General features: G+C 42.6%; 1 protein-coding gene across 3 annotated transcripts in view; it reads right to left on the reverse strand.

Annotated features, from left to right (window-relative positions):
• Window positions 1-19,276, reverse strand: part of LOC116974449 (probable tRNA methyltransferase 9B) — a 42,489-nt gene extending 23,213 nt beyond the window's left edge. For all 3 annotated transcript variants that reach the window (XM_033022896.1, XM_033022895.1, XM_033022894.1), the window contains exon 1: window positions 19,095-19,276. The gene's annotated coding sequence lies outside the window, so the exon portion shown is untranslated. The remainder of the gene's footprint in view (window positions 1-19,094) is intronic.
• Window positions 19,277-19,526: the final 250 nt, after the last annotated feature.

The raw sequence follows: 19,526 nt of genomic DNA on the forward strand, positions 1-19,526 counted from the left end.
AGACGACCACCCACAGCAGAATCAAAAATTTCCACTGTAGGTTTCTTTAAATAAATTGGAAGCAATGGGGGAAGGTTACAAACAACTGTAAGATAACGATTAACTGTTTGTATCCTCTAACCTAAAAGGGGAAGTTGTAAAATCAGCTTTTGGATTTTCTGATGTTCTTTCAGATTTCTTGTCAGTAAAGTTAATTTGGAAAATTGTTACTAGTGCTTGGAATTGGACATTTAAAATAGTGGTGAATATGGATTGAAATAATTGGAAATAAGTTAATTGATGAAACATGACCAGCTTTTATGGTTTGTTGTTTTATGGTAAATATTCAAGTTTAGAAAGAAAGGAGAGAGAGGCAGTTAGGAGATAACAGAAGTAGGAAACGACAGGTGTGAAAGTAATAAAGCAGGAGGAGTCAGTGGAAGATTTAAAAAGAAAGGTGAATGAATTTGCAAGGAGGCTAGAATATTTGCGAAGCAAGAAATTGAGTTTAGAATAAGAAAGAAGGCATACCAGAAAGGATTAAAGTGGGAAGCATAGGGATAAAGTGATGAGACTGCTTTAAAGAGAAAAGAGAAGGACAGACACAGATTATCCCTTGGGGCACCCATAAACTGAGAGGGATAAAAAAAATACCTCACCCTATATCCCTGATGGGGGAGGAAATGGATTAGGGCTTTGGAGGAGGAGAACGTGGGACGATTATTGACCATGGAAGATTTGAAGGCACTGTTGGTAAAAGTGATGGGAACCACTAAAGTGACAGAACTACTGAAGATGGATGGTATAAACTCATGCGAACAATGTAATAAGCAATGGCATACTGTTTGACACAGTCAGGCAGAGGGTATGGCAGGCCCTCAGACAATGTTACCCACTTAAGGTGAACCCCAAGGAACAAAGGGGAGATACACAAGGAGAGGCAAATAATGTAGCCTATCTGGAAAACCAGCTGAAAAGGTGGAGAGTTGAAAATGAACAAGAAATAGAAGGCAACCAGTTGATGAACATTATATTATGAACTACTGTGGTGGATGTCATTCTTCTTAAAGTCAAGCAGATTGGAGGAGGTGGTGGGATTGTTATTAATTTCCCACCCCCGATTCAGCAAACAGTTGGTCTCTGCGGTCGAGAAATATCGCAAAGATAGGAAAAAGACTTGCAAACCAGCAGGAAAGCTTAAAAAGAAAGCTGGAAAAAGAAAGACAATGTTGTCAATAAACAACGGACCTGGTTGAAAAGACTGAAATAAGTGATGAACTGACACAGGTGAGTCCTATGACAGAACCAAGCAGGGCCAGAGAATTACATGCCAATAATAAATGTCTTTGGGGAACGTTTCCTCAAAAAGTCCTATCAGGAGTGAAATTAATCTGGACATAAGCCCTAACAGGACTGGGGTCCCCAAGAGAGAAAGGGATTTAAAGGAGGATGTCAAGAAAGGCTAGGATGAGGTAGGGTTTTGAATACTAGCCCCATGTTTTAATTAGATGATAAAGGCAGAGTTGGAAGGTATACCCTTAGAAAGTATTTGATGATGTGGATGAATTGTTGGTTTGTTCCACAAGTGAAAAGCAATGTAAGAGAGAGAGAGATTTAAAAAAAAAATTCAGAATGTAGGACAGAGGATGATGACCTTGGGAAAGGCAGGATATAGTTCAGACTAGATTGGAAAATATGTTGATATTGTACGGTGAAATGGAGACCAGAAGTTAGCAGTACATGTCAAGCACATAAGAAGGTAAATTATGGTGCAGACGAAGCAGCCAGAACAGCATCTGGAAGATGATAAGCTGTTGTTATGTCTAGGGTAAGTCTGAATCGATTTAGGTATGAGCACTGTAGTGTCGTTTATGATGAATAAGGTAATTAAGAGGTTTGGTAGACCTACAGAAATCAGCTTTGACAACGGGTTGTTTTCATTTAGGGAGAAGTCAAGTTGGCAATACAGGCCCTTAGAGTAAAATACACATTTGGGTGTGTAACACCTGCAGTCACAGGCATGGTGGAAAGAATAAATGGAACATTGAAGGTTAATATAAATAAGATTTGTGTAATTACAAAGTTGAATTGAATCAATGCCCTGCCATTGGCACTGAAGAGATGTTGCATGCAAACTAACCAGCAGGTGGCACAATGGAGAGGTCCCTACAAGGGACCGAGTTTGGAACAGTTAAAGATAGAATTAAAAAAGTATATGAAACAGTTAATTATGATATACAAGTCTATTTATGAACAGGTAAAGTAAAAGCTGTTGGAGGTGGACCAGGAGGAAGGACCCTTTAAACCCGAAGACAAGGTGTATGTATGAGTTTTCTAAACCACCGACCGATGTTCGTTTAGAAGGTTGATATACCTGATACCATTTCAATAATTACATGAGGGCTGTCCCGCAGGTACGAATAGATAATAGCCCTGAGGTAAGTGAACAGGAGGACAAAGATGTGAGAAAAGAGTAGAGTTTTAACAAGAACGTTGTTTGACATCAGTGGTGGGAAAAATAATGGAAAGGATACTAAAGACAATATATATATACAGTATAGGAATTTGGATAAATTGGGTAGGATTAGTAAGAATTAGCATGGATTTGTGATTGTGATGTTTAACTAATCTTGATTTTTTTTTGAAAAGGTTATTAGGGAAATTGATGAGGTTAAAGTGGTGGATGTTGTCTAGATGAACTTCAGTAAGGCCTTTGACAAGGTTCAATAAGGAAATAAGGTTGGTTAAGAAGGGGTTAGTAAGGAATAGCAAGACGGATTAAAAAGTGGCTGTATGGGAGATGTCAGAGAGCAATGGTGGATGGATGTTTGTCAGGTTGGAGGTCAGTGACTAGAGGGGTACCTCGGGGATGTGTGTTGGGTCCACTGTTGTTTGTCATGTGAATCAATAATTTGGATGTTGGTGTGGTGAAATAGATTAATAAGTATGTAGATGATACTAAGATAGGTGGTGTTGTGAATAATGAAGTAGATTTTAAAAGTGTACAGAGAGATTTAGGTCATTTGGAAGAGTGGGTTGAAACATGACAGATGGGTTTAATGTTGATAAGTGTGAGGTGATACATCTTGACAGGACAAATCAAAATTGGACGTACATGGTAAATGATTGTGAATTGAGGAATGAAGTTGAACAGAGGGATCTAGGAATAACTGTGCATAGTTCCCTGAAGGTGGAATCTCATGTAGATAGGATGGTAAAGAAAGATTTTGGTGTGTTGGCCTTTATAAATCAGAGCATTGTGTATAGAAGTTGGGTTGTAATGTTAAATTGTACAAGGTATTGGTGAGGTCAATTGTGGAGTATGGTGTATAATTTTGGTAGGCATAATTATAGGAAAAAGGTCAACAAAATATGGAGAGTACAGAGGAGATCAATTAGAATGTTGACTGGGTTTCAGCAACTAAGATACAGAGAAAGGTTGAACAAGTTAGGTCTTTATTATTTGGGAAAGATAGAAGGAATACCCACCATAGAGGGTAGTGATGTTTTCTTAAGGAACTATTTACTGGCAGTATCTCGTTCTATTACAGATTTAAAAACCAAGGGGCTGCTGGCAAAGAGTCCCCATCTCGACTTTCCAATCCATTCTGTGAAAGCGGGGGACTGGGATCTTGTAAAATCGTGGAAGGAAGAAAAGTTGCAACCCCGTTGGACTGGTCCATATTTGGTACTATTGACCACGGAAACAGCAGTGCGGACAATAGAAAAAGGGTGGACACATGCAGTGCGAATAAAGGGACCGGTGGAACCTCCGGCTGAGGAGGAGTGGACAGTAAGACAGGGAAAGAAACCACTGACTCTGATCTTTGAGAAAGAGCGATTGAAATAAGAGATAAAATGCAGTGCTTGGCACTTGTGCTAATGATGGTAATCACTGTAAGTAAATGTGGAGTGGATCAACTACCTATACTACAATCAACAACGCTTTATAAATTACACTCGAGATGCAGTTGAAGGATTAGCGGAACAACTGACAGCTACCAGCCTAATGGCCTGGCAAAATCGCATGGCCTTGGACATGCTAATGGCTGAGAAGGGAGGGGTGTGTGTAATGTTTGGGGAACAATGTTGCACCTTCATCCCCAACAACACTGCTCCGGATGGGTCAGTGTCAAGAGCCCTAGCAGGTCTCACCTCCCTGTCTATCGAATTGGCCGAGAACTCTGAAGTAGACACCTCCTGGACCGGGTTTCTAGACTCCTGGTTTGGGAAATGGAAGCACATCTTTACATCAGCCCTAACATCAGTGGTAGTTATGATGGGGTTGCTGTGCCTATTCGGATGTTGTATCATTCCCTGCATACGGGGGTTGGCTCAGCGATTGATAGAGACAGCCCTGACAAAGAACAACGCCGCCATGATGGCCTTTAGAACACAGTATGACCAGCGAGAGGAGGATAGGGAGGCGAAGAGTCTGCTGCTAGCACTCGAGAAGGAGGAAATAGTATAAATCAAAATTGCGTAGCAAAAGAAAAAGGGTGGATTGTGAGGCAAGGGTTAATAGGGATAGTTGATTTAGACTAGAAATCCTGAGAAATAGCTGAGGTAGGATAATAGTGAGCTTCAGCACGAACACCCGACCGCGCTTGGCTGGATAGTAACGGCAGAACAGGTAGTGACATTTCAAGGTTGAGAATTAGAAGATAAGCAGTCCAGCAGAAACATTACGAGAACTGGGGGAAAGGGCAGGAACTACTCTGTACTGCTCATGCTTAATAAGATACATGAATATTACAACACCCATCATGACAAAATGTCTCATTTAAATGCACATGCGATGTATGATGTGGGAGGTAACCTGGACGTTGAAGGGCATCACGGGTGTTCTGGTGAGAATGTGAACCTCAGTGCTCTGATTGGAAGGAGCCAGAAGGGGAGGCTGATTCAGCCAAATGGTGCTGTATAAGTAGAGGATGGTTTCCTGGTCTCGGTGTGTCTCGGTTGGAGAGACACCCGGGGGCTGCAGACTCGTAAATAAAGGAGTTTCTTGTTTCCACGACTTTGTCACTGGCATCGTGATTGTGAGCACTCACAGCGTCAAATCCTTTGAATTAAGGAGCACGTCCTCGACATCGCATGCGATCTGCTCTGGAAGACGAGCTGCTAGGCACCCAATTTTTGTTGGCTCGTGACATTAAGGGAGTGAAATCGAGCTTCTAGTATCGAAGAGCGCACTCTTGCGTTGGTTGTAAAAAACATTGGGACGTCGAGTTTTACTTTGTTGACTGACACCGCGTCACTTTTATCGTCGTACATTTCGTAAGTAAATTGAAGGTTGCGTGTAGCCACGAGGTCACCAGTTGTAGAATCCAGTAAATCTCACGACCGAACGTAAAGGACAAGCGACACCAAGCTTTGCCAAACACCTTGTGCCTCGTTTAATAAAAATCTCCTCAAACTCTTCTTGTACACATCAGCCCGTTATGCCCTCTGACCTCGGTTTGAATCTCAGCTCTCGATCCTCACGTGACTTGTTACTAGGCAACGGGAACAAGATGTACCTAAACCTTTTTGCAAATCATTAATATAAACTATGATTACTTTGGCACCCCATCAATTACAATTTGCAGTAATCTTCACTCATCCTTCTGTTAACCAAATCTCCATCCATGCTAATGTATTGCTCTTAACACAGTGAGTGTTTATCTTATGCTGTGGCCTTCAATTTGTTATCATATGCTTTTTGGAAATTAAAATAGCGGCTTTCCTTATCGTTCTTGATAGATATGTATTCAATAAACGCCAATAAATATGTTAAACACAGTTTCCATTTCATTAAAATGAAGTTGACAGTGCCTAATCAAGTTTTGTTTTTCCGTTAACACTTCATTAATAATATGTTCCTAGAGGGTATCCCAGAGATAACATGGCACAAGTTATCAGCAATAAGCTTCTCACAGCTATCAGGTTACAGATTTTAACAGCCACATCGTATACAAAACAAAAATCGCTCCTGATAGCTGTAAGCGCATATCTGATAATTTTAGGTTTTTTAATTGTCATGTGTACTAAAGTACAGTGAAAATCTTTGTTTTGTATGCTGCCCTAATAATTCTGACATACCAATCATTGATACAATCAGTTCATACTCAAGTATGATAGGGCAAAGATAGAGTTCAGAATATAGTTTTCAGCATTGCAGCGCATCAGTACCCTGGACCAAATCCAATATCCAATAGGGTTGAGGTGAATTGAATAGTACCAAACTATCCTGAATGTCTCTGGGATACCCTATAGGAATATTGAAGCCTTTATTGTGCAAAATATGCATAATAAACAGACTTTCAACAGTTTCCTGGATAATTTCTTTCACAGGATATTTTCTGTCACCCAATGTGCAGCGGGAAGAGGCCCAAGACTCATGATCGGGTCAGGTCACTCAGTCTGGGGTTGCACCCTTAGTTAGCAGAGTTGGGCCGAAGGGCCTGTTTTCATGCTCTATGACTGCTAAGAAAGTAAGTAATCCTGTACCATGTGCCCACCCCACATTGAGTTATGTCTGGGACTGTTCCTGGCATGCTCTCCTGCAATCCTTCATCCTCCTCCTTATAACCTGAAGAGGCTCCGTAATATGCACTGTGTACACCCCTTGCAGGTTCAACTCTTGCTGCTGTGCTACGATGACAATTTTCCAAATAATCTAAATTCTAGGCAGGGAACTCTAATATAGTTGAGTGACTGCATAACAATTTTGGTGGGAAGCACTAGAGTGATACACAAAAATAAAGCACATCAACATTTCCGATTTCAAAATAGGTTCAAGCAATTAATCAAGCATCAGTGAGAAAACATTGTTCCACTTGAGCACAATAGTGATCACAAATCATCATAGGAAAAGTTTTAACTTGGGCCACCTGCATAAATCAAGTAGCAGGTAGCATAAATATCTTAGGGACTGCACTACCTTCAAAGGACACTTCTGCTTAATGGTCAACGTGTTTCTTTAAATTTCTCATGAAAATTGTAGCTTTAATAAAGAATTGTGCAGTCTGGGACTTAATTTCTTGGAGCGCAGGAGGATGGGACGTAATCTTACAGCTGTGTATAAGATCATGAGGGGAATAGACAGGATAAATGTATTTTTCTGAAAATTTCAGGCTTTCTCAGAGGAATACTGATGAAAAAGAAGTCCAGCTAGATGATTGATTGAAAGATTGGAGCATGGAAACAGACTCTTCAGATCACCGAATCCCTACACACTAGGGGCAATTTACAAAGACCAATTAACCTATGAACCCACACATTTTTGGGATGTGGGAGGAAATCAGAACACCTGGAGGAAACCCACACGGCCACAGGAAGAACGTGCAAACTCCAGACAAACAGGTCAGGATTGAACCTGGGTCTCTGATGCTATGAGGAACAGCTCTGCCAGCTGTGCTATGGAAGACAATTGATAATGATAAAGCCATTATCTTCCATTATCCTGCTAGTTAAAATATACAATAATAATGGAGAAATTAATCTCCATCAATCCATCTATAACTGACGAGGTGAAACAACTTAGCACTGTCTTCATTATGGAGTCCCGTTAGAATCTTAATAACAATCAAATCACCTCTCATCCATCACTCTTCTAATGAGAACATCTCAATTCACATATTTGTCTTTCATAATTCATTCCCTTAATCCCCTCAATTATTCTGAATGCCTCCCTCTGTATTTGTTCAACTGGTGCAATAAAGTCTTTGGTACACAGTATTTTAAGTGTGTACACTTTTAATGTGTACAAATTTAAATGGTACACAGTATTTTAAGTGTGATTTATAAAATGATTGAATTACCTCATAGCAATCTTGAAATGCATCCAAATGTTGTGTGTGCCAGCCAGCATTGTTGCCATATCATCAGTTTAATTTCCGTCAGGAAAGCAACATTTCCCCCAGAATAAATTCAATATTACAGACAAGATTCTCTCTCCATTTAAGTAACTGGCTTTGTTGGAAACGTTATGAAGGACTTTGCCCACATTGAAATTTACCTGCCATCTATCTGCTTGTTTCTTAAACATATTTAAATTCTCCTGTAGCTATTCCCATCTGACTTTGCAATCTCCTTGACTGGTTTTATTTTACTCGAGGATAGAGTATCGTATAGCTAAACACTACAAGCCAAAACTTAAAGCAGGAACTTGAGCCACAGTTTCAATGGGATTTGGGTGGGGTAGGTTGAAAAAAACAGTTATTAAAGGAAGTTTATTCCTGGATGCCACGTAGTTCCATGTTCTCCAGGGATAATGCCTGACCCGCTAAGTTATCCAGTACTCTGTGTTCAGTTTTGAGTTAATGCTATGAATGTCCTTTGTCCTTTGAATTGAAATGGCAAATGGGCTGTGCCATTTTGCAGGATGTACTAGATATCCAGATCAGGAAGGATGAACATTTAAAAAAAGACAGAAAGGGACTGCAAGGAACTGGAGATACTGGTTTGTCTGCCCAATCCGTCGTGATTTCTAGTTCAGACACTGGTTTATATTTTGACAGAACGGGTAGAGCATCCATACCTAGCATTGGTACTGGTATTGTATTGGTTTATTAATGCCATGCATACCAAAATATACTGCAACATTTGGTATTGACCATTAAATAGTGGGGAGGTGGGGTCAACAACTTGAACGGGTATGCGTGCAGTTAACCGGAGAGTGCAAGAAAACCCACCCATGACAGGGGGATGGGAACCAATGAAGGCTGGGAGACAGAGGGCCGTAAAATGAGGGCAAGAATAGTAAGATTAAACGAGAACTTACCAGTTTGAAGTTTGATCTTTATTTTATGAGGAGGAACGTTGAGGGAATACGTGAAGAACCCCGCCTACGGCGCATGCGTGTCATTCTTCAAAGCAGCGGTGTGAGGTCACAGATAGAAAATAATGACCTAAGATAGTAAGATTATTAAAGAGATACCAGTTTAAGATATGACCATATAAGGGTGGGAGCGGAGGGCACGTATTCCCTCAACGTTCCTCCTCATAAAATAAAGATCAAACTTCAAACTGGTAAGTTCTCGTTTAATCTTACTATTTTACTTCGGAGTCACGTGAGTGACTTCGTGAAGACTTCAAAGCTCTGTGACCTCATGCCGTGGAACGAGTCCAATCTTCACAACTGCCTTGGTAGTTTGGGAGAAATTGTTACTGGTATTTAAAAAAAAACACAATGATACCAACATTTTTAAGCAAAAATTGTAAATAATATTTATTAAATCAATTTATAAACCTTATAAGCTTCAGGTGTAAATTAAATAGAACTCAAAATTTTGCCCGAAAACGTTTCTTCTTTTCTAACTGGTTTGTTGTAATATGTGCGAAACGTTTTCTCTGATGACCATCCTGCAGTTCTGAGGATATTGTCCATCGGTACCTCCAGGCGATTAGCTGCTGATGTAGATGCAGCCCTGGTGGAGTGAGATTTGAATACATTAGTGTCCACTCCTGCCTGAACTAAGCAATATCTCAGCCACCGTGAAATGGTCTGAGTCGAGACTTTATGGTATGGCTTCTTATGGCTAATTAAAAGAGCCTTTTCATTGCCTCTGATAGCCTTCGTTCTGTCCATATATAACATGATGTGTTTTACTACACAGAGACGTTCATCCTGTGGATAGGCTATGAACTCTATCACCTGACCCGCGGATCCTGGTCTATTTTGCTTAATAAGGCCCTGGATCACGAAAATCAGCCTTCCTGTCGCCTCCGTCAAGTTATCCAATCTTAACTTCTGTAATGACTGGACCCTTTGCGCTGTGACCAGCGCCATAAGCATAACCATTTTCATAGTTAGATAGTTTAGCGGTAATGCCGTAGCCGGTGACCAATTCCGTAACATTTTTAGGACTACGCTCACATCCCAGATTTGGCTATATCTAGCCCTTGGTGGGTTAGTGTTAAAGATGCCTCGTAGCAGTTTTATTACTAGAGGATGTGAGCCGACACCCTGTCTTTCTGTGCCTTCCCATAAATAACTGGACAAGGCACTCCTAGCACTATTGACCGTGCTGTAACTGAGTCCTTCAAAGTGCAGGCTTGTGAGGAATTCTAGGACAGCTGGAATATCCACCTTTCTGTGGTCTAGATTGTTGTCCAGGCAGTATTTAGTCCATTTCTTGACATGACATAAATATTGTTTTTGAGTGGAAAGTCTCTGTGCTGCTGTGATCATGTCCACAGTTCTATCAGATAAACCCATATGCCGAAATGGTTCCTTCAGAGTCTACAAACCAATAAATTTAGATAATTATGGCAAGGATGGCTGTCCCCAGTCACCGGATGCACCAGCAACTGAGGACTATGTTTTAAAGTAATATATGGTGTAAGCACCAAATCCTGCAGCACAGAGAACCATGGTTGGGTAGGCCAATCAGGTACTATGAGAATCCCAGATGCCGAGTCTAGCTGAATTTTCCGTAGTACCCGATTGATGAGGCAGAAAGGAGGAAATGCATAAATGAACCATTTCCCCCAGTGCAAAGAGAATGCATCTGTAGCTTCTGCCTCAGGATCTGGTTCCCATGATATATACCTAGGTAACTGATGATTTAACCTGGATGCAAAAAGATCAATATCCGGCCTTCCGTACTTTGCTGTGATATCAGCAAATATCTTTCTGTCTAACATCCATTCCGTATTTTCATTAAATTTTCGTGACCTGGCGTCTGCCACTGAATTAAGTATCCCTGGTAGATACGTAGCCGATAACCAAATATTCCTTTGGATACACCATTCCCAAATATGGTTTGCCAATTCATCACAGGATATTGATATATTTCCACCCATATGATTTATATATGCCACCACCGTGGTATTGTCTATCTGCAATCTAACATGCTGGTTAATCATTCCCGAGCAATAAGATTTTAAACCATAAAAAGCACTCAACATTTCTAAGTAATTTATACCCTTTGTGGTAAGTAGGTTAGTTTCCTGTATATTCCATCTCCCTCCAGAGCTCGAGATGGTATCCGTTGCTCCCCAACCCAGTGCACTGGCATCTGTTTGTAATACCACAGATGGGTTTGGAATAACTATTGGGTTGGAGCTATATATAACATTTTGTTCCCACCATTGTAGTTCTTTTATAGCTCTAATTGTTAGCTCCATAGGCCTATCAAAATGGCCTCTATTAATTTTTAGTGCTCTAATTTTTTCTCTCTGTAAATTTTGGTAATGCAATCGTCCAAATTGAATGGCAGGAAACGTGGCTATAATTTTCCCAATAATCCTGGCTACCCGTCTAATGGATGGTTTAACGGTATTAATAAGCTCTGTGCAATCCTTTTGGAACTCAGTGGCTTTCCCTATAGGTAAAGTCACTAACATATCAAGTGTGTTAATAGTGAACCCCAAGTAATCAATATTAGTTGCAGGTGTTAATCTTGACTTAATTGGATGGATAATGAATCCCAGCTGTTCCATCAATTTTCTTGTGGCAACCACTGCTCTACTAGCCAATTCATAAGTTTTCCCCACAATCAAGATATCATCCAAATATGCCATCACTCTATAGTTTTGTTGTCTAAGAAATGCCAAAGCTGGTTTAAGAATTTTTGTGAATAATCTAGGGGCTGACGTTAGCCCGTTTGGTAGCGCCTTGTATTGCCAAAGCTGACCCATCCAATTAAATTTCAAAAACCGTCTGTGTTCTTCTCTGATGGGTACCGTATAGTAAGCATCTTGCAGATCAATACTTGCCATAAAGTAGCCTGCCGACACTAGCTCTGTAGCAGTACTAAAAGTATCCATTTTAAAATGAGCATATTGTACAAACTTATTAAGTGTTGATAAATCAATAATTATCCGGCAACCCCCATCTTTCTTATGTCTAATGAATATATTTGAGACAAATTCCTGTTGTTCATGTTTGGTTTTTTCAATTACTCCTTTCGTGAACAACCTTTGTATTTCAATTTTTGCTTTAGCTCTGTCTAATTTGGTAAGCATATAAGTTCTGTCCGGTGTATGTTGTACTGGAGGTTCTTGTATGTGTATAAACTCTATCCACAGTTAACTTACACCATGCTTCCAAATGAAATTGCAACCTCCCTCCAAGTTCTGTGCTCCTTATTAATTTTTGAGGCACAGACCCACCTACCTCCATGGTTATCGGTGGTGTTACTTTCTTGGTCTTAACCGAGGTTGCGGAGGGCCTTGAGGTTGAAAGTGGGGTAAATGTTGAAGTGGAGGCTTCCGCATTTTCCATTGTGGGCGTCCCGGGCCAACCCCTAAAAAAGGACGCTGTTGCTGGTTTCCTCTGGCCTCTCTCCAATTTTTCGTACTATACATACTAGTACTTGCTTTTTTAGTCGTCCCATAAGGATGATACCGTTTTCCGACATATCCTTTGGTCGCTTTTATTAGGCCCAACGTTTTGGCCTCTTCCTCCAAATCTTTGACCTGTTTTGATAGGTCACCCCCAAACAACAAATTTTGAGGTTTTATGGCTTTCTGTTTGCACAGGATTGCAAATTTTGGGTCTAACGTTGGCTGAATAGCCCCTTTCCTGATGTTGTTCAGTTCCCCCATCCTCCATATGGGAACGTGGCTCTGACTCTTGTTCAGAGTCCGAGTCAGGCAGCCCTTGAACACCCTCTTCAGATGAGGATGATATGTCCAGCAGCCTTTTCTGGCCATGCTCTGAGGGACTTACACCTGTATGTGTGCGGCTTTTATCCATTTTCTGGAGCCTGACACTATGGAGATGTTCCTCCCACAACCGCTCCAGCCGACTTTCGTGCTCTCCCGCACTAGTCGCTCGCGGGTGTTTCTTTTTAGCCCACCGCTCCTGCCGACTTTCGTGCCCTCGGGCACTAGTCGCACGCGGTTTAAATCGCAACTCGTCGCCATGCCTACCGGCTCTGGTTGCTCCCGGCCGCTGCAAACGCCGTTTTTCGCCGTCCCGGTACTCCTCCAAACAGATAGATGACGGCCCCACATGCTGCAGCCACTCGTACTGTTTTCCGAGCTCTGCAGATGCGATCGCTGCCGGCTGCTCTATGCCCTGCAGCTGGTCATCATCACTGCTATACAAGTAAGTATTTACCGGTGATTTTTCGGGCTCACTTTCCCAGCGGTTCGTTTTGCGTTTCGCCTTCCCGCCCGGTCTAGAATTAGTTTTTCCCGGCGCGGGGTTTGAATCTGGCACAGCTGGCTCAACGCAAACTGCCTGTGCCGTCGGCTGCTGCTGCGGGTCCCCGGCACCTTTACCGCCGACATCCTGCAGCTTCTTCACAGCCTTTCTGCGTCCTCTATCCATTCCTAAAAAACGGTGAAAATGCAGAATCACTTACCTGCCGTCGACCGGCTTTTTACCTCTCCCGTTCAAGGGGACGTCCTCCCCAGGTCCGACACGTTCAATGCGTGTATGCGATATGGCACGCATGCGCCGTAGGCGGGGTTCTTCACGAAGTCACTCACGTGACTCCGAAGTAAAATCAGGAGTGTGTTATTGTCATATGTCCCAGATAGAACAATGAAACTCTTCCTTGCTGCAGCACAACATAATATGTAATCATAATAAATAATAACAAAAACTCAGAAAAAAACACAATAACAGTGCAATAATAATAATAATAATAATAGTCTATTGTAGTTCATAGCTTAGTGTAGTGTTTAATAGCCTGATTGATGGCTGTAGGGAAGAAGCTGTTCCTGAACAGAAGCTGTTCCTGAACAGAAGCAAAAGGTAAAAGGAAGAAAAGAAAAATAAACCTGAAAGCTCTGTGCCTTAAAGCAAGGAGCATTCATAATAAGGTGGATGAATTCAATGCGCAATTAGTTATTACCGGATATGATATAGTTGGGATTACGGAGACATGGCTCCAGGGTGACCAGGGCTGGGCGCTCAATATGTAGGGGTATTCAAAATTTAGGAAGGATAGACAGAAAGGAATATGATGTTTTGTAGCATTGCTGGTTAAAGAGGAGATTAATGCTATAGTATAGAGAAACATTAGCTTGGATGCTGTAGATTCTGTATGGGTAGAATTGCAAAATAGCCAAGGGCAGAAAACGCTTGTTGGAGTTGTGGACAGACCACCAAACAGCAGTAGTGAGTTTGGGAATAGCATCAAACAAGAAATTAGAGATGCCTGTGGCAAAGGTATAGCAGTTATCTGGTGTGACTTTAATCTACATATAGATTGAGCAAACCAAATTGGTAACAACATTGAGGAGGAGGATTTACTGGAGTGTATACGGGATGGTTTTCTAACCCAATATGTAGAGGAACCTACTGGAGAGCAGGCCATCCTAGACTAGGTATTGTGTAATGAAGAAGGATTAGTTAGCAATCTTGTTGTGCAAAGCCCCTTGGGCAACTATGACCATAATATGGTGGATTTTTGCATTAAGATAGAGAGTGACAGTTAATTCAGAGTCGAGGGTCCTGAACTTAAAGAAAAGTAACTTTGATAGTATGAAATGGGAATTGGCGCGGATATACTGGCAAATTATACTTAGAGGGTCGATGGTGTAAATGCAATGGCAAAGATTTAAAGATCGCATGGATGAATTACAACAATTGTTCATCCCTGTCTGACTTAAAAATAAAACAGAGAAGGCTGCTCAACCATGGCTATCGAGGGAAATTAGGGATAGTGTTAAATCCGAAGAAGAAGTATAAAAATTTGCCAGCGGAAGCAGCAAACCGGAGGTCTGAGAGAAATTTAATATTCAACAAAGGAGGACAAAGGGGTTAATTCAGAGGGGGAAAGACCATGAAAGAAAGCTTGCAGGGAATACAAAAACTGACTATAAAAGCTTATTTAGATATGTGAAGAGGAAAAGATTAGTGAAGACAAATGTAGGTCCCTTCCAGTCAGAAACAGGTGAATTTATAACGGGAAACAAGGAAATGGCAGTATATTGGTCCTGTCTTCACCAAGGAAGACAAAATCTCCCAGAAATACTAGGGGAGGAAAATCACAATAGTCATGAAATTATGTTGGGTACACTGTTGGGACTGCAGATAAATCTCCGGGCCCTGATGGTCTGCATCCCAGAGTACTCAAGGAGGTGGATCCTTTGGACTGGAGGGTAGCTAATGTAAATGCACTTTTTAAGAAAGGAGGGAGAGAGAAAACAGGGAATTATAGACCAGTTAGCCTGACATCAGTAGTGGGGAAGATGCTTGAGTCGGTTATAGACAATAGATGCAGGAGTAGGCCATTCGGCCCTTCGAGCCAGCACCGCCATTCATTGTGATCATGGCTGATCTTCCACAATCAGTACCCCGTTCCTGCCTTCTCCCCATATCCCTTGACTCCGCTATCTTTAAGAGCTCTATCTAACACTCTCTTGAAAGCATCCAGAGAATCGGCCTCGACTGCCTTCTGAGGCAGAGAATTCCACAGATTCACAACTCTCTAGGTGAAAAAGTTTTTCCTCATCTCCGTTCTAAATGGCTTACCCCTTATTCTTAAACTGTGGCCCCTGGTTCTGGACTCCCAACATCAGGAACATGTTTAGCATATCCAATCCCTTAATAATTGTATATATACACGTTTCAATAAGATCCCTCTCATCCTTCTAAATTCCAGTGTATACAATCCCAGTCGCTCCATTCTTTCAATATATGACAGTCCCGCCATCCCGGAAATTAACCTTATAAACCTATGCTACACACCCTCAATAGCACAAATGTCCTCCCTCAAATTTAGAGACTAAAACTGCACACAATACCCCAGGTGGGGTCTCATCTGGGTCCTGTACAACTGCAGAAGGACCTCTTTGCTCCTATACTCAACTCCTCTTGTTATAAAGACCAACATGCCATTAGCTTTCTTCAATGCCTGCTGTAACTGCATGCTTACTTTCAGTGACTGATGTACAAGAACACCCAGATTTTGTTGTACTTCCCCTTTTCCTAATTTGACACCATTCAGATAGTAATCTGCCTTCCTGTTCTTGCTACCAAAGTGGATAATCTCACATTTATACACACTAAACTGTATCTACCATGCATCTGCCCACTCACCCAACCTGTCCACATCACCCTGCATTCTCATAGCATCCTCCTCACAGTTCACACTGCCACCCAGCTTTGTGTCATTAGCAAATGTGATAATGTTACTTTTAATCACTTAATCTGAATCATTAATGTATATGGTAAATAGCTGCGTTCCCAGCACCTAGCCTTGCGGTACCCCGCTAGTCACTGCCTGCCATTCTGTTAATCCCTGCTCTTTGTTTCCTGTCTACCAAACAATTTTCTATCTATGTCAGTACCCTACCCCCAATACCATGTGTTCTAATTTGCCCACTAATCTCCTATGTGGGACCGTATCAAAGACTTTGTGAAAGTCCAGGTACAATACATCCCTTGTCCATTTTCCTAGTTACATCCTCAAAAAATTCCAGAAGATTAGGGAAGCATGATTTCCCCTTCGTAAATCCATGCTGACTTGGACCGATCCTGTTGCTGCTCTCCAAATGTGCCGCTATTTCATCTTTTATAATTCAATGCAGCATCTTCCCCAGCACCGGTCAAGCTAACTGGTCTATAATTCCCAGTTTTCTCTCTCCCGCCTTTCTTAAAAAGTGGGATAACATTAACTACCATCCAATCCATAGGAACTGATCCTAAATCTATAGAGCATTGTAAAATGATCATCAATGCCACCACCTCCTTAAGTACCATGGGATGCAGACAATCAGGCCCTGGGGATTTATCAGCCTTCAATCCCATCAATCTACCCAACACCATTTCCTGCCTAATGGGAATTTCCTTCAGTTCCTTCATCACCCGAGGTCCTCTGCCCTCCAGTACATCTGGGAGATTGTTTGTGTCTTTCTTAGTGAAGACAAATCCAAAGTACCTGTCCAATTTGTCTGCCATTTCCTTGTTCCCCACAATAAATTCATCTGTTTCTGTCTTCAAGGGACCCACATTTGTCTTGACGTGTCCCCCCTGCCCCCCCCGGGATTTCCGCCCATGATTAGTGGGGTGCTGCAAGGCTCAGTGCTGAGACCCAAGTTATTTACAATATATATATTAACGATTTAGAGGAAGGAATTAAATGTAACATCTCCAGTTTTGCGGATGACAAAGCTGGGTGTCAGTGTGAGCTGCGAGGAGGATGCTATGAGCCTGCAGGGTGACTTGGATAGGTTGGGTGAGTGGGCAGATGCAGTATAATGTGGATAGATGTGAGGTTATCCACTTTGGTGGCAAGAAAAAGCGACAGATTATTATCTGAATGGTGTCAGATCAGGAAAAGGGGAGGTACAAGAAGCCTAGGTGTCCATGTACATCAGTCACTGAAAGTAAGCATGCAGGTACAACAGGCAATGAAGAAAACTAATGGCATGTTGGCCTTCATAGCGAGAGGATTTCAGTATAGGAGCAAGGAGGTCCTACTGCAGTTGTACAGGGCCCTGGTGAGCCCACACCTGGAGTATTGTGTGCAGTTTTGATCTCCTAATTTGATGATGGACATTCTTGCTATTGTAGATTCACCAGGTTAATTCCCCGGATGGCGGGACTGACATATGACGAGAGAATGGATCGACTGGGCTTATATTCACTGGAATTTAGAAGGATGAGAGGGACCCTTATAGAAGCATATAAAATTCTTAAAGGGTTGGACAGGCTAGATGCAGGAAAAATGTTCCCGATGTTCGAGGAGTCCAGAACCAGGGGTCACAGTTTAAGAATAAGGGGAAGGCCATTAAGGACTGAGATGAGGAAAAACATTTTCAGCCAGAGAGATGTGAATCTGTGGAATCCTCTGCCACAGAAGACAGTGGAGGCAAATTCACTGGATGTATTCAAGAGAGAGTTAGACAAAGCTCTTAGGGCTAACGGAATCAAGGGACATGGAGAGAAAATAGGAACAGGGTACTGATTGTGGATGATTAGTGGTGGTGCTGGCTCGAAGGGCTGAATGGCCTACTCCTGCACCTATTTTCTATATTTCCATGACTTTTCAGGTCAGGACCTTTCTTCAGACTGGAGAAGGATCATGGACTGAAATGTTGCCTATCCATTCTCTCCCCACGATGCGGCTGAGTCACTGAGTTACTCCAACACTTTTGCTTTGGTTATGAACAATCTCATGTAATATATTCTACCTCCCCCCCCCCAACCATCCATTCTTCCTCCTTGCCAATGCCCCCATGCCAGTGTGCTCCCATTTCTTCCACCATTTCCCGTCAACAACCCCCCCCCCCACTCCCAGTCACTCTCCTCATTTCCCTCGTTCGTGCCCTCATCACCCAACCCTGAGTTCCTCCTCTTTCCCCTCTCCATCCAGTCCTCTTCCACCCATATCCCTCTCTCCGACTTTACATTTCATGCCTCCTCTACTCTCCTTATCTGACACCCCTTTGTCTCCTTTTGTCATGAGGGGAATATGGTGAATGCAGTCTTTTGCCCTAGTAGGGAAATCAAGACCCTATGACTATCTAATCAGACTTTATCCTTCACTAAGTATTATTCCCTTTATCCAGTATCTGTACATTGTGGACGGCTTGATTGTAATCATGTACAGTCTTTCAGTTGCTTGAGCGCAAGTAACAAAACAGGTTTTCACTGTACCTCTGTGAACGTCACAATAAGTGAAACTAAAAAGGGAAAGATGTAACAGGAACCTGAAGGCAACATTTTCACTTGGTGGGTGGTGGATATATGGAATGAACTGCCAGAGGAGGTAGCTGAGGCAGGTACCATTGCAACATTTAAAAGACATTTGGACAGTACACAGTAGGAAAAGTTTAGAGGGATATGGATCAAACACAGGCAGGTGGGACGAGTGTTGATGGGGCATCTTGGTTGACATGAAGTTGGCTGATTTATTCCATCCATCTGTCAGTCACTCCTCCTCACTTGTATCCACCTATCATTTGGCAGGCTTGGACCACCCCCTCCTTCTCATCTCTTTTCCCACTTTCCCCCAGCTTGAAGAAGAGAGCCGACCCGAAACGTCACTTGTCCATTCCCTCCACAGATTCTGCCTGACCCGCTGAGTTCCTCCGTTTCCAGAATCTGCAGTTCTAGCGTCACTAGTTTGCTTTCCCTCCTCAAGTTTAAACGGAGACAAGTTTAAATGCCGTCGCCTTGATCTCCACCCAGGGCGAGGAGTTGAGCAGAGGTCAAAACTTACCTTTACCGAGAGAGACTACTGAACTTGGAGGCATCATGTCGCCGCACCTGGCGATCTGCGACTTGTCAATCAGCGACCAGCGAAGCCCCGCCCCACGCCGGCTGGGACCCGTCAATCAGCGGCCAGCGCAACCCCCACCTCAGCGACGAGCTAGCTCCTGCCAATCAGCAGCCGACTCCCTCCTCGGCAGCGGGCCAAGCAGCAGCCGGTTTCACCGTGCGCGCGCTCAGCCAACCGCCGCCTCAGCAGCGAGCCAGTCAGCTGTCAACCGCCAGTTCGCCCAGCCCACCCCCGCGCGTGCGTGCCGGGGCCCGCCAATTAACAGCCAGAAAAACCCATACTCCCGCCTCAGCAGCGCGTGGGACATGTCAGTCAAATACAAACCCCGCCCCCCACCTCAATCAGCCTCTAGTGCAGCCCAAAGTTCTATAA

The sequence above is a fragment of the Amblyraja radiata genome, chromosome 6 (assembly GCF_010909765.2).
Source record: "Amblyraja radiata isolate CabotCenter1 chromosome 6, sAmbRad1.1.pri, whole genome shotgun sequence".
NCBI lineage: Eukaryota > Metazoa > Chordata > Chondrichthyes > Rajiformes > Rajidae > Amblyraja > Amblyraja radiata.